Below are 14,428 nucleotides of genomic sequence, written 5' to 3' on the forward strand. Positions count from 1 at the left end.
GAGATGGGGGAGAAGCCCCGGCGACCAAGACCTTCATGGAGGCGCTCTTCAATTCTCTCAAGGAAGACATTCAATCACTCCGACAGGACATGGCGGGGGAGTACCGGGAGCTGCGCCGCGACGTGGATGACCTGGGGGAACGAGTGGCGGCTAATGAGCTTTCTGGATAAGCTAGGAGCGAAGAAGTGGAATTCCTCCGACAGGAGATTGTCCGACTCAATGATCAGCAGACCGACCTCCAGTCCCATACGGAGGACCTGGAGAATCGTTCCAGGCGGAACAACATTAGGGTTCGGAACGTGCCCTCCTCGGCGGAGGGGGGAGACGTTGCAAGCTATCTCCAGGGTTTGTTCCGGGCGGTCCTCGAGGTGGGTGACGACTGCGAGATCCGCATCGATAGGGCACATCAGGTGGGCCCGGCCCGTAGATCACAGGGGCCTCCCCCTGACATCCTGGCTTTTCTGCCCGACTACACCTTAAAGGAACGCATATTGAAGGCGGCACGCCTCAAACAGCCCATTCAATACCAGGGCCACGCTCTGGAGCTCTTTCAGGACCTCTCAGTGATCACACTGCAAAAGAGAAGAGCCTTCAAACCCGCCACCACGTTCCTGCGCAACGAAGGGGTCCAATATTCCTGGGGTCACCCCTTTAGACTGATCTTCCGCTGGAATGGGACCCTCCATCAATTGCGTTCCTTGAAAGACACTTGCTCAGTGCTGGGGATCCCGTACGAGGAGCTTCAACTCGGCCAGGAGGGGACTGGAGGCTCAACGGGATCTCCGGCTACATCCTCTCAAGCAACGAGCGCTGGCTGGCAGAGGGTACGGCGCGGCCGCTCATCAAGGAAACCGATCAAGCCTGACCTAAAGACTGTGGAGCAGGAGAAAGCAGCGGCGATTCAAGAAGTCTCCAGAGACACGGGTGCTGGTACCTGAGGTCTGGTAAGGGGGTTCTAATTAGAAACCTACAGCGCGAGGGATGGGGAGTAGGGCGGGGAGTCTCGAGCCGTCGAGCCGCTACTGCCCAACACCCACTACAAGTACTTTTTGACTGCAGTTCTAAACTGGAAGGATGGGGTCGACAGTTCTGGCCCGGACTTTGGACCTCCAGTTGGGGTTATCGTTCTGTTCCTTTGTTGGGGGGGTGGGGGGGGGGGGGGGGATTATGTGGTGAGGTGCTGAGGCTTGGGGGTTCTCGGGGCCTTCTGATATCTATGGAGTGGGGGACGGACAGGGGCTCGTGCCAGTGCGGTATTGATAGAGTGACCTTGGAGGGCTATCCTGGCGCCTCTGCCGACCGTTGTGGGTTGTGGGGATGGGTCGCGAGGATGGTGGAGGTGCCCTGGTTGGGGGGGCGGGGCCGGGGAGGGCACCTATGGCGGATTGGTCCGGATCTATCCCTAAATGCCTATAACGATTGGGACATGGAATGTTAAGGGCCTAAACTCTCCGCAGAAGCGCCAGAAAGTGTGGAAGTATGTGCTAGACCAACACTTAGATATTGTTGCGCTGCAGGAAACACATCTCCTGAAATCGGAGGACCATCGCCTCAAACACAAGAAATACCCTCTTATATATAAAGCCTCCGCGTCCACTAAGCAGAAAGGGGTAGCGCTGCTGTTTAGTCCGGCCGCACAGTTTGAACCTATGTGCACTCAGAGTGACAGGGAAGGGAGGTGGATCATGGTCAAGGGCCGCTTGAGGGGTAAGGTGTGCACCCTAGTGTCCATTTATGCCCCCAACACTGGCCAAAAGAGTTTTTTGCTTACACTCCTGGGTAAAGTGACAGATTTTGCAGAGGGGCCTGTTCTACTTTTGGGGGACTTCAACCTGGTTTGGCACCCAACACTAGATAGTGCACACACTAGGAGAGCTGACATGGGCACATTCCCGGACTCTGTCCAGGCGCGGATGGAAGACATGGGACTCCTAGACAGCTGGCGTGTGGCGCACCCGAACACACAAGACTTTTCGTTTTACTCCCATGTACACTAAACCTACTCCCGCCTAGACTGCATCTTCTTTAGCCAGTCCCTCCGGAGTTCCTTACAAGACGCGAAGATCCTCCCCATCTCTGTCTCGGACCATGGGATGTACACTGTCTGTTTGACCTGGCTGGGTTGCGCCCCAAAACCAGCGCAGTGGTACTTCCCGGAAGCGCTAGTGAGAGACAAGGAATCGTGCAAGCAATTAAGGGAGGCCATCGGGGAGTTCTTCTCCCTCAATAACCCGGAGGAGACCTCTGAATACAACACGTGGGATACATTCAAGGCGGTTATTAGGGGTAAATGCATCGCGCTTAACTCGGCCCTTAATAAACGGCGCGCTAAAGAGAGGGAAGGCCTGGAGCAGGAGCTATTGAAGACCGAACAGACACATAAGCAGACCCCCACCAGACAGACGCAGAGAGCGCTCACGGCCCTTAGAGGTAAATTACGAGCCATATACAACAATAGGGCGGAGTACACCCTCCTCAAACTGCGCAGCCTAGCCTACACACAGGGGGACAAGGTGGGGAAACATCTGGCCGGACAGTTAAAGGATAAGAGGGAGAGGGAATATATAGGGGGCATACGAGATAGTGCAGGGGACCTACAGCACAGGGATGAGGACAAGGCTGATCTTTTTGGGGAGTTCTATGCGTCCCTGTATACAGCGGACACCCCGGACGCGGACCGTCAGGGCGCCTTCTTGAGGAACCTGCCTGTCCCTCAAGTGTCCCCGGAGTGGAATGACCTCCTCGTAGCCCCTATCACCCTACAGGAAGTTCTAGCGGCGATCAAATCCCTAAAGGCTCACAAAGCTCCGGGGACGGATGGGTACACGGCAGTCTTCTATAAGGCCTTCACCAACGAGATTGCGCCCCACCTGGTCCGCCTGTTCAATTGCATGGCCACGGAGGGCGCATCAGCGGCCTCCATGTGCGAGGCGATGATCTCGGACATCCCCAAGCCAGGCAAGGATCCCTCCCTCTGCGCCTCATATAGGCCAATTGCCCTCCTTAACGTGGACGCCAAACTTTACTCCTCTATCCTGGCCACGAGACTGGGCGACCTTATGCCCCTTGTCATCCACCCCGACCAGTCTGGCTTCATCAAGGGGAGGCAAACCCACGACAACACTAGACACATCATCCACTTGATAGAGAAGGCCAATAGATTCAAAATCCCTGCGGTGTTGATCGGTCTGGATGCCGAAAAAGAGTTCGACCGCGTGGATTGAAACTTCCTGTGGTCCACCCTGCAGCGGATGGGATTCTCCCCTCACTTTATTACCATGCTCCAGGCCAACTATAGACACCCGCGCTCTAGGGTCTCGGTTAATGGGGTGCAATCAGCCCCCTTTGACCACTTCAGGGGGACGAGGCAGGGGTGCCCCCTGTCCCCCTTACTCTTCGCCCTTAGCATAGAACCTTTGGCTATAGCGATCCGGGAACACCAGGGAATAGAAGGTCTACCCTTTACTGGTGAGGCCCACAAAATCTCGCTCTTCGCGGATGATGTCCTCCTTTCTCTGTCCAATCCGTTGGGTTCCCTCCCACATTTGCAGGAGATGCTCGTCTCCTTCGAGGGTGTAGCAGGCTTCAGGGTCAACTTGACCAAGTCCTCCATTCTCAACCTGACTCTTTCTCCAACTGAGGCCTCGCAGCTTAGAGCGCTAACTCCACTCCACTGGGCGCCCTCCTCGTTACAGTATCTAGGGGTCCAATTGACTCCCAAGCTCGACCAATTATATTCGGCCAACTACCCCGGGCTCATCACCCGACTCCAACGAGAACTCTCTCGCTGGAAGCCGCTCTTCCTCTCCTGGCTGGGTCGCATACACGCCATCAAAATGACCCTCCTACCTAAATTACTCTATTTGTTCCAAGCACTTCCTATAGAGCTGGAGGAGGATTTCTTCGCGCGTCTTAAGACCATGCTCCTGAGGTTTGTATGGCAGGGGGGAAGGGCACGTTTCTCCTTTTACATGCTAAGGCGCCCGCAGCGTGAGGGGGGGGCAGGGATTCCAGACCTTCGTCTATACTATAAGGCAGCTCAATTGCGTATCCTGGTTGAATGGGCGCAGATGGAGTCGGAAAAACACTGGCTCCACATGGACCGCAGCGTAGCGGGCAGAACAATCTGGGATCTGGTATGGCGCGCTAAGAAAGACAGGCCCCTCAATGCGTACATCAGCACCCCAAAACGCACCACCCTAAAAGTGTGGGATACTGTGGCTGGAAGGGAGGGCTGGACGTCCTTCCCATCGCCGCTCACCCCGATCCATTTCACCTCTTCCTTTCCTCTGGCACTCTGAGAGGGGCCTTTCGATACCTGGAGGACAGGGGGCTGTCTCACACACCTGTTCCACAACTATGACCCTCTTACTTTTGACAACTGCAAGAGGGAATATGGGGTAGGGGACGGGGAGCGATACCACCATGCACAACTCCTTCACTGGGCCCTGAGTCCGCAGATTAAGGAGGGTGCCACCAGACCTCTTACTGCGCTCGAGTTATTCCTGCTCAAGGCCAAGTCCATGAAGGGGGCAATCTCGACATTATAGAAGCTCCTACTCTCTACCGAGACTGCACCACGGCCGCGCTATATGTCATGGTGGGAGGGTATGGCACAACGGGACATTGGGGAGGAGGATTGGAAGCACCTGTGGGCAGATATCTTCTGCTTTAATTGCTCCACGAAACTGAGGGAGGCACACATAAAGGTGATGGCAGACTGGTACCTGTACCCGACTAGACTGGCTAAGATCTACCCAGGGACATCCGATAGGTGTTGGAGAGGATGCAGACTACTGGGCGACTTCCAACACATATGGTGGGACTGCCCCACCATTAGGCCGTTCTGGGAGGAGATCCTTGCTCAGGTAAAATCCATTTTGGGGTATCCGGTCCCGATCACGATGGCAGAAGCACTTCTGGGCCTTCGGGACCCCCAGTTAGAGCACCAAACCAGGGCAGATAAAAGGATTATGTGGTTATGTCTGGGGGCAGCTAAACTAGCCATTGCAAAAGCCTGGAAACAGAAGGAGGCACCAGCGTTGTCATTATGGCATTCCCGCCTGTGGCAACTGCTCAGCCTGGAACGCTTGTCCGACATTTCCCGTGAGGACTTCAAGAACTTCGAGTTCCGTTGGGGGCCACTGGTCTCATTCCTCTCTAAGGGCCTACCATCTGCGGTATGTCCCTCTACAATCAGGGCCTTACATTTGTTCCAGTTTTAGATACAGTACACAGGCCTCGAGGGTCGACGCTACTCTTTAGGGCACTTTCACCACTAGGGGGGTGGGAGAGGGCGTTTGGGGGAAGGGGGGGAGGGTAGTTGAGGGTTCTGGGGTTCTTGAGTTGGGGTTAAAATGTCCACCTTTAGCGGTCCTGGCGCTCTGGGAACGCGAGAAGGGCTAAGGCTCTCACTGGTATGGCTGGAGCGTTGTGGTTCAGCGGGCCTGGTCTACACAGGAGTATTGGGATGTGTCATGGCACTGGGGGACTCTTCCACCTGGACTTTGCTGAGTCTCGGCCCTGGCAGCCAGAGCGATGACTGTTGTAGACTTACTGTGCATGATCCAAGGGTGCCCTGAGTCGTGGTTAATGGTTGCCCCTTCACCTGACTATGCTTTGAATACAATGCTCCTTGTCTTATGGGCCCCTGCGTGGGCATGTTGGCGGCTTGTGCCTTGCATATTTTTTTCGAATGTGGACAACAATAAAATCTGTTTACAAAAAAAATCCTCCAGGGGCAAGCAACTAGCCTGTATGTTGCAAAGTCTCTTCAAAGTTAGACAGACGTTGAGAGAGGTCTCGCTGAAACGGTGGGTTTGGGCAGGAAGAGCTATGAAAGGGAAAATCTAAATTCTGTGCATAGGGAAATCTTCTTGTCGGCCAGATACTCAGGGCACCTTCGTCCGGTCAAGATTTCTACCTTCAGATTCAGGTCTACTTTTTGGAGCTAGAATTCCTCCAGTGGGGCAATGCAGAAAACTGTCGGCAGGAACATTGCACCAAAGTCGGATAGTCTAGACGCAAGTGTCTGCTGAAATGGATTTTCAGGCAAAAAGCTCAGAGCGGGACCATCCTGAGTTTCTTCTCCAGGGAGCTGGTACCTTGGGTGGATTGACTTGGGTAGTTGGTACCGGTCCTCCAGAGGTCTGGCAATTCAAATTTTTTGCAAGTCCAAATTTTTCTGAGATATCAGATTAAGTCCTTCTGGACACCACCAAGCCTTCCATGACGTCAGGACAACACCCGGGGGTCAGGATAGACTCCAGTAGAGGTCACCAAAAGGGTCCAGTCCTATTCCAGTTGCAACTGGTCACTCCAGGAAAAAAGCCTCTGACATCTTGTTCCAGCTGAATAGCCACAAAGGAGGTCAGCAAAATCACCCCTGGAGTGCACTTGCTTGTCCTTAGTAGAAGTGGTAACTGGCCCAGCCCTTAAGGTCTTCTCACAGGTCTTAAACTGCAGGAGTAGTTTTTTTTCCGTTCTTACACTGGTCAACAAAATGTTGTGATTGGATGGTAGTGAGTCCCATTTTTGACAGTTCCGTAGCAACTATTTGGGGGTTACTCCTGGACACTGCCTAACCAATGGGGAAAAAGTTCATGGGCACAACCTTACACACTTCTGAAAACACATCATGTGTGTTGTAGTGAAAAATTGAGAAAAATGCACTATTCTAGGGGAAACCCAAGATGGCCCAGGACGTCTACCTTTGGAGCGAGCCTGAGTGCCAGTCAGATGTGTGTTTAGGGAAATGAGCAGTCCCCGCCTAAGCTACACAAATCTGGTTCTGGAACCTGCTCCCCCACTCCTACTGGGCTAAGGCCCAATTGTCTACCTTGGGCCTAAAGAACAAAGAGTTTCCTCTTCTTTAGGTCTTCACTAATTCTAAACTATCAAGGACAAGCTTTGCCTCTGTCCCGTTCAACTTATTGAAGTTTCCGAAACCTCCAAGGCTGTCCTTCTTCAGCTGATATGGATCAACTGGCCTACACCTAGCCCATCATGCCACCAGGCCTCAGCCATTGTTCTGCATTGGCAGAGCAGCTGCTATCAGGATAATGCAAATTAGCCTCCTGGAGCTACTGCCAGGAAAAATATAACTTTATAAAAGTTGCTTTATCTAAATACCTTTTAAAAAATCGAAATGTCCTATTAAATTGGATTTTCAATAAATATAAAAAATAATGATTTCTTATTTTTTTAGCTTATCCCAAACTTAAGATGGCAGATTTGATATTGTAATCAGTACTTTCTCATAGGACAGCAAGGACCTCCAAAGTGAAAAAAAGATTTTGGGAGCTTGTCACTGCAGCCACATGGTAATATTCAATTTCTACATGTCACACTTTTAAGCTCCATGCGCTTTACGTAGTGCGACCCTAGACTTTTCAGTTAAATTGGCTCCCTCGAGCTAGAGCTGACGAGCTCGGATCACGCACCCACGCGCCTTGAGAGGTATCAACCTGAGAACACTTGGCAGCCTGCACAGCAAACCCCCGAAAATCCTACACTCTGCTGACGAGGAACAATAATTCCGAAACACCGGTGTCCAGAGTTGGTGCTGCAACCTTGCTGAAACACACGAATCTTCGAATTAGCGCACACGCTACAAAGACTGCATCTACCGTGATGCTCCTGGGGTTCACCCGCTGGTGGGTGGAGTCGGAGTGCGACCCTAGACTTTTCATGTGCTTTACCTTGTAGGCTACAAGACCTACATAGGGGTGAGTTCTTAATAATTCAAGGGAATGTTTTCACTGTCAAAAGGCTTATTTTGAGATGTCGGGTTACAGGTTTGAACTGCAGTAGTCAGGCTGCAAAGATAGGCTTAAAGCCATGTGTTCCTGTACCACACTGGTGATGGGGCAATAAATGCTGCTGTCCACAGGTGGCATTTAACTTTCCATGCCATGGGTATAGTTTCTACACTACATACTCTGGCCTTACAGGAGAGTTAAATATGCCTGTAAGGTGTTAGCCAATGTTTACATATTTTAAGGGTCAGAGCACATACAATGAGCACAGGGTGGCATCAGCCCAGTATACAGAATCTAAGAACCAGCAGTACAATTCAGCAACAAATGGCGGTGAAACGCAAAAAGGAGCATTTTCAGTGTTTTCTATGTGACAAATGTTGGTTGAGATGACTGGGGTACAAGGACAAGCTCCAAACATGGTTCAGTGTACCTGCAGTGCTAGTGGGAACGCGTGGAGTTGTGGGAGACAGTGTGAGCAAAGTTGCATACCAACTTACCTCTTTCGAAGGATTAAAGATAGTAGTTTGTTTTTATAATGATAGAAGGGAATAAAAATGTAATGCATAATGGAACTGTAGGTGATTATGATGACACTCTGTAGTACTCGTTTCATTGGTAAAAGTAATCTGACTAGATCTCTGCAGCGGGAGCTCAAACTACTGAGCCATCTAGGTAGGTGATCAGTTTTCCCTTTTCAACAAAATAGCTATCTCAGGCATATAACTCCGTGTGTGCGAGCAGGTTTCCTAGCAGCCTCTCCCAACCTGCTATAAAAAACAATATACATTTCACCAACTTGGCAATCAATCAGTGTATGTATGTATATACAAAATGTGTTGGGTTTTTTAATATTGACACATGCGTAATATTGCGAGTTTTACGTTTTGTCTGCCTTGTTGCTTTGGCCTTTTCAGATTGTGGCAGTTCCTTCTTCCCTCCTGCAGGGCAAGCAGATAACCGGCAGCTCGTTACACTTTCGGTGTCTGACCTCTTTCCATCTGTGTATGGACGCCATGTGCACAGCTGGTTAGCGTAACCACCCTGTGCAACACTTCCAGTGTGGAGGGCACGTTCAAATGAACATGATAAGACATCTCACTTCTTGCCGCCACCCTAAACTCCATCCAATAATGGATGACGTCTCATCATCTAAAACTGAAATGCCTCTAAAACCGAATTCCTTCTTATTGCACCTCAAACTCTCTACCTCCTAAACGATCATGGATGGATACTCAGAACATTCTTAACAGCAAACCTACCATAGTTGACAGTGTCAAACCCCCTAGGTGTCATCATGGACTAGAGACGTAACCTGCAAACCCAAATCAACAACATTGCCAAGAATGCACACTTCCAACTGCACCTTCTCTGGGGGATCCGACGCTTCATTTCTGAACAAGACCTGGACACTCGTGTTCAATCTTTGGTACTCTCCAGGCTGAACTACTGTAATGCTCTCCTTGCAGGCATTCCCAAGACCCACCTATCTCCTTTGAAATCCATCCTCGTTTGGCTGCGTGTTTCATCTATAGAGCCAAAAGAAAGAACCATATCACACATATGCTGATAACTTTTCGCTGACTTCCTATTGAAGCTGGGTCCATGTAGAAGACTGCTTGTATCACCCATAAAGCCATTCATACTTCCACCCGATCCTACCTAGCTACTAAACTCAAAAATATCAGGTGGCTCCAGACCATCAAGTAATACTGAAAATCTACTCCTCGAACCTCCATCTTTCATAAGGGAAAGACTTATAGCACAATCTCTCTCAGATAATGAGACTAGAATGTGGAACTTGCTATTTCCAAACCTTCACATCACCACCTCTTCCATTATCTACGAAACGGACCTTCAAACATTTCTCGTCCAAAGACATTTTAATCAATAACTGTTCCCGCCAAACTAGCCACTAGACATAGGCCCTCACATTCTATGGCGTGACCCTGAATGTTACTTGACACTCACAAGAGCTATTCCTATTTTACGTTTTGTTTCTGTAAATATGTCATATATATTTGTGTAAACCCTAATCACTATAACTTTTCCTAATATGTAATCTTTTGCAAATATGTAATCCGTAAATATGTAACTCTCACCATGAGTAACTGTAGTGGATATACAGATTGTCACCTACTATCATGCTACTCTGAATTTCTTGTGTACCGTTCTTCTTCGTCCGATTGTAAAGCGACCTGACACCTATGGGTAAAGTAAGCTCTATATAAAAACGCATAAATAAATAAATACGTCGCCAGCGCGTCGGCCCTGCACCTTGGCAGTAAGTTATGTCCGCAGGATGTATGCATGCTGCTCAGATCAGAGTGTGGGCTACAGGTTTGAATCGAGGTGTGCAAATGTAGTTCCTCAGGAGAAATCGGGGGCTGATAAAGTTTACCGAAAAGGAATTTATTTGCTATCAGATCATAGGTTTTACAAGATGTATTTCCTACAAAACGTTTTGAAGGATGTTTCGGTTTTTTGTTTTTTGTAATGCCAGCTTTTCGAAATTGGCAACGGTTGTAAACACGTTCCTAAATTGGCAGAAGCCAATTTCATGACCTTGCAAAAAGCGTATTTGAATTCTGTCAGGGTCGAGATAGTACATTATTTGAAATCAAGGAAGGTATTTCCAATGTTCACGCCCTTAAAACTTACACATTCTTAAGCAACAGTGTTTTGGATTAAGTCCCATGGGGGCTACACACTTGATTATCATTTTTGTTATTTATTACCAGAAACATAAAGGTTTGGAACGGCGAGCTGGAGTGCTTCCTGATTATTGGTCTAAACGCATTTCCAGTTAGGAATAGTTGCAATGTGATGGCCCGGCTCCAACCCCGAGGGAGCGCGCAGGACGGTTCGGGATCCTCGGAAGAGTTGTCTGGCCGGACGCGCACGACTCGACTAAGCAGTCCCCGGATAAGAGAAACATCTCGTGGTCTCCCGTTTAGGAGAAACCCTCTGGCGGGCACCGACCCACCAAGTTATTTCAAGAGATCTCCCGGGTCGCTGGGTGCTTCCCCTGTTCTCTCCCTGCCCCGCTCCATCCCAAGATTGGAAGGGCCCTTTCGGGCCTATGTTAAATACCGCGCGCTGTCAGTACGGCGCACAAACCTAAAGAACCTGACCGATGGTTCCATAGAAAGGGTCGTCAAAACTTGAAACGGAACAGCATTTCCGCGGCACCCTCGTTGCATCTGAAAGAGGAACGTTTGGGGTCTTCCCGGAGCCCCTATTCGCGCTCCTCGGTACTCACGTTGGCAGTCAATCCGCTGCCCGCCCCTTTCTTGAGCCGACACCCCGATAAAACACGTTTAGAATGAGCCAAGCGGGTAAGAATCAAAGCGCCGCTACAATAAAGCGCATTTCAATTTTGGGAGAATGTTCTGATCTCTTGTTTATATTCCCTGACTGCGCCCCTGATATCAGACGTGCGGCGTGAGCCCGGCCGGCGGGCTCGGAAGACGTATGAGCTTCGATGTGACCGACACACGGAGGATAAAACTCGTCTTTTCGGATTGCTTGAGAACCTCGTGTATCGGAATGTGAAGGCAGCAGTTCAAAGCAGGCCCTGACAGTCGTTGCAGGCACTCCGCTCGCTGTTTACATCTCCTGCGCCGGGTCGGGCTTTAACTGCCGGACGCCCCTTGTCCTAATGAGTCCAGGCTGCTAATATCCCTGGGAAAATCCCCGTGCCGAGCTAGCTTCCCCTCCCCGAACAGGTTCACTCAAAAGTTTTTTACATAATTAAAAAACGTGGCGTGGAAATATTTCGACGTATGGGTTCTTTGCAGACACGTGTGATAATATTTGGCGCGCGCCTCCTGCGCAAATCTTGTAAGATAACTCGGTAGGTTAGCGGCTCTATGGCAGAGGTCTAAACATAACTTGTATCACAAGAGCGTCTTCGTGAACAGCTCCGGCTTTCATCAGTTGTCTCAGCCTTTCATCCTTCGGTGACCATTGAAATGAGTGCCACGGAGCAGGGCAAGTGTCACCACTGCAGTCTCTAGTGTGCATTGTATAAAAACTGCTTTTGTTAGGTAAATGTTTTGGAAACAACAGTGAAATCGGGCGAGGGTGCCTTGAACTGCCCTTATTCCTAGACGTTTATTGGAAATCAAAAAGTAATACTTAGATCCATGTTGTTTGCTAGTGTGTTGTCTGTGCTGCTTTTGTTTTTATAACAGTGGCTTTGTTTTCATGTGTTATGTTTATCTGTTCTTGCACTTGAGTGCATTTTTATCAACCTATATGTAACAGTTTCTGTGCGATTCACATTCATATGGGATTTGGAGGAATTTATTTTGTGTTTTAATTTTAACTGTGTATGTATAGTTCCTTTCGCATTTCTGTATGTTAAACGGTGCCTGCCTGCATTTTTCTATTTCATTTTTAACATTTTTACGTTTATTTTTAATTTGTGGATGTGTGTATAGTTTTGTCTGCCTCTTACTTGAATTTGCTTTGGTTTATTTTTGCATTTCGTTTGTATGAATGCGCTGTGCTTTTGCGGACTGCTTTTATTTGCATTCACCTACATTTGTAAAATGTGTCTCTGCTCTTGTGTATGGATACGTGAGTTTTTACGCTTATATTCTCTTTCTGCAATATGTGTCCGTATTTCTGTGTTTTGCACTTTATTAGTGTTGAGATCTTTGGTTGTGCAGTTTGCTGGTGTGTGTGACTGTATGTAAATGCCTTTTTCTTTTCATTTACGTGTGAATGTGTTTATATTTGCTTGTGTGTTTGTATGTGCCTGACAGTGCATATATTGTTGTGTTTGTGACTGTGTGTGCGTGCCAGAATTAGTGTGTCTGTGTATTAACGTCCCTCCTTGTAATTGAGTCCGAGTATTTGCTTGAAGCGTTTCTTTTCTGAGGGATGTGTGTGTGTTTCTGTGTCTTTGGATATGCTATTTTTATCACTATATGTAGGTAGGCATATTGACATAGGCCTGATTTCTGTGTCTCGTGTGTGTCCGTGTCTCCGTCTTTACTTTTGTTTATGGTTCCAACTCTATGTACGAGGATTATCATTTGTTTATTGAGTGTCTATGAAAGCTGCCACTGTTTATATTTGGGTAGGTGTGGCGTGTGGTGGCTATCTCTGCAGGCGTCTATATACGTCTTTGTTTATTTGTGTATTAACATGCGTTTAATGGGAGGGGTCTTCATGTAACTAGTACATGTGTTTCTTTGTGCTTTATACCCGTCTTACCTTTGTATTTATGAGTCTGTCAGTATTCAGTTTGTACGTGTCTTGATTTTTGATTGGCGTATGTGTGCCTTATATTATTTGGGCTGGTCGGTGTTTTCGCCCTTGCCTTGCTCTAGTACGTGGCCAGTCAGTGTGATTTATTTCGGTGTGTGCTCACGCTTCTATTCAAGGTTTGAGACTTGTTCGGCTCTTAAATTGAAACTGTAGAGAAGAAATCTGTAAATTAGGCTCTGGAAGGAGCTCTCATAATCAACGCTCAGATATATTTCTAAAAGACAAACAAACGGGGTTTGGGGGCCGGGGGGTTCTCCCCTCCGATTTTATCGTGTCTGCATAGACAGCAGCTTATTGTGCTCAGGTAGCGTTGCTGATTTATGGCCCCGTCACGATTTATTCCTCGAATAACTCACTTAGGACATGAAAGTTCAGAGTCCAGACAGGGCCGTCTAGCAGTGAACTCTGGTAATCGCTACAACCGCCCCTCGTCTCTGAGACTGGAGACTACAGGCTTTGGCCACGGGTTCAATGCACATCGCAGGGCTCGGCCCTGAGACTGCAGGCTCTGGCCACGGGTTCGGCCCCTAAAGCCTGAGACTGCAGACTTTACACATGGGTTCAATGCACATCGAAGGGTCGACCGTGAGGCCCGAGACTGCCGGCGTTGAACAGGGGTTCAAGGCACATCTCAGAGCTCGGTCCAGGCTTTGGACACGGGGACAATGCGCATGTCAGAACTCAGTCCCTGGAGAACACAAGCTTCGGACACGGGTTCAGTGCACATCTCGGGGTTTGTTCCCTGACAGCATAGACTCCACGCTTGAGCCCGTCAGGGTACCTCCCCTAAGACTGAGACTTACAGGCACTTGACACAGGTTCATTCAATGCACATCTCAGGAGTAGACACACTGCCAAAGACTCTTCAGCTTTGGACACGGGTTCAATGCACATCTCAGGGTCCGTTCCCTGAGGAAGGAGACTCCAAGCTTTGGACACGGGTTCAATGCACATCCCATTGCTCGGTTCCTGAGGCCGGAGACTCCAACCTTTATACACAGGTTTAATGCACATCTCAGGGTTCCTTCACCAAGTTGGAGGCTCCATGGCCTCAACTCACATCACACTACAAATAACCGAATAACATTTCATCTACTATACTAATTCACCACTAATCCTTCTTGGGTTCCGAGTAGTGTGCTACTGGCCGAAAAAAGCACTTCGACGCCTCCCTCTTCAGGAGTAGTAAGAGATATATATAAATGCAATTCTAACACAATACAATACAATGTCGGGACAGTTCTCAGGGCCCTTGCCTCGTTCACCGAGGCCGGAGGTTCCACAGGTTCAATTCACATCTCGGGACAGTTGTCGGGGCCCTTACCTCTGATCTTCGATATTGCCTTCAGAGGGTCCCGTCGGTCGGCCTTCTTCACAGTGCGCATTTCGGG

General features: G+C 49.1%; 1 long non-coding RNA gene across 1 annotated transcript in view; it reads right to left on the reverse strand.

The window, feature by feature from the left end:
- LOC147729968 (uncharacterized) overlaps positions 1 to 14,428 on the reverse strand; it is a 50,011-nt gene extending 35,583 nt beyond the window's left edge. Inside the window, exon 1 of the long non-coding RNA XR_015308565.1 lies at positions 14,362 to 14,428. This is a non-coding gene — a long non-coding RNA (uncharacterized LOC147729968). The remainder of the gene's footprint in view (positions 1 to 14,361) is intronic.

Source organism: Lissotriton vulgaris, chromosome 2_1, assembly GCF_964263255.1.
Source record: "Lissotriton vulgaris chromosome 2_1, aLisVul1.2, whole genome shotgun sequence".
Classification (NCBI taxonomy): domain Eukaryota; kingdom Metazoa; phylum Chordata; class Amphibia; order Caudata; family Salamandridae; genus Lissotriton; species Lissotriton vulgaris.